The sequence below is a fragment of the Echinops telfairi genome, unplaced genomic scaffold (assembly GCF_000313985.2).
Source record: "Echinops telfairi isolate 266 unplaced genomic scaffold, ASM31398v2 ScPeMD7_7458;HRSCAF=8496, whole genome shotgun sequence".
NCBI lineage: Eukaryota > Metazoa > Chordata > Mammalia > Afrosoricida > Tenrecidae > Echinops > Echinops telfairi.
The window spans coordinates 1,805,096-1,806,540 of NW_022111358.1; positions in this window are offsets into that span (position 1 = coordinate 1,805,096).

A 1,445-nucleotide genomic window follows, 5' to 3' on the forward strand; every position below is an offset into this window, starting at 1 on the left:
GAGGGAAGGGGTTGCAGGGAGGGAGGGGGAAAGAGGAACTGATGCCAAGGGCTTAGGTGGACAGCAAATCTTTTGAGAATGATGGGGGTAACGAATGTACAAGTGTGCTTGACACAATTGATGTGTGTATGGATTGTGATAAGAGTCGTATGTGCCCCTAATAAAATGATTATAAATAAGAGTTACCGCCTCAGAAACCATGCTGTCCGATAGGGCCGCCGGGAGTTGGGATTGACTCGATGGCGTAGGATTGTTTCATGTTCTCAGTTTGACAGGAAGCCACCGTGCAAGCTCCGAGACAAAGACCTTGAGCAACCTGACAGGGATGCAAGGGGACACTGGGGACCTGGAAGCCATCGCCCCCATCTAAGGGGACAGTCTTGCTGTGGCCAACCAGGTATCGCCCCATGAAGAGGAAGACCCGCATTGCCAGATCGCCTGATTTTTTCCCCAAGAGAAACTGGAAATTTTGATATTTATAAGATGGTATTGTGTTTAAAGCTTTTACTGTTGAGAGCACGCCCTTTGGGTCCAGGTGCAGAAGCCAGGGGAGAATGGATGCCAAATACATGGGGAGACACGGAGCTACACTGATGGAGCCAGAGCCCTGGAGATGGAGGAGCCACAGGAGACCCATAACAGTGCTGATGCTTCCACCGCCACTGGATCCACAAGATTTCCCACCCACTGGTCTGTGATCTCCCTGCATTCGGCATCACTGCATGAGTTGCGTGAGTCTGAAGAGGACTTTATAGACTGGTATCAGACATATGGGCTAGTATCGGACTTATGGACTTGATCTGGACTGGACTGTTTTATTGATGCCTAATGGCTTCTTGATATAAAGTTATCTCTTACACATTAAAAAAAAAAAGTACATGGGGATTTCCAAGGAATTCTGGGCCTGCAGGTGCAGGGAGGAGACCGGAAGCTTCCTCCTAAACGTTAAATCAACAGAAAGAGGAAACGTCGTCTAGAGCTGACGCCATGAACTTGGACTACGAGCTTCCTGAACTGTGATGGAGCAAACTTCTGTGTGTTAAAGCAAAAAAAAAAAAAAAAAACTGTTGGGAAAATATAGAGAACATGATATTTGCCAACTCAGCCCTTTTTTAAGTGTACAATTCATGACACAAGTCATGTTGTGCAATCACCACATTGCCAACATTTTCATCACCATCAACCGATCCTCAGAACCCCAAATCCCAGCCCACCACCATCAAACCGATTCCAACTCACGGCGGCACTCGAGGGCCTGGGAGAACTGCTCCCCAGGGTTCCCAAGACTGGCAGCCAGCCCTGTCTTTCTCCCATGGAGTAGCTGCTCAGTTGGAACAGCCCAAAGCCCAGCCCACCAGGTCATGAGGGCTCCCAAGGAGAAACTGCCAAACTCTGGGCTGTCCGGTTCATTCTGACGCAGAGTCAGCCTACAGACTGGGAAGGAA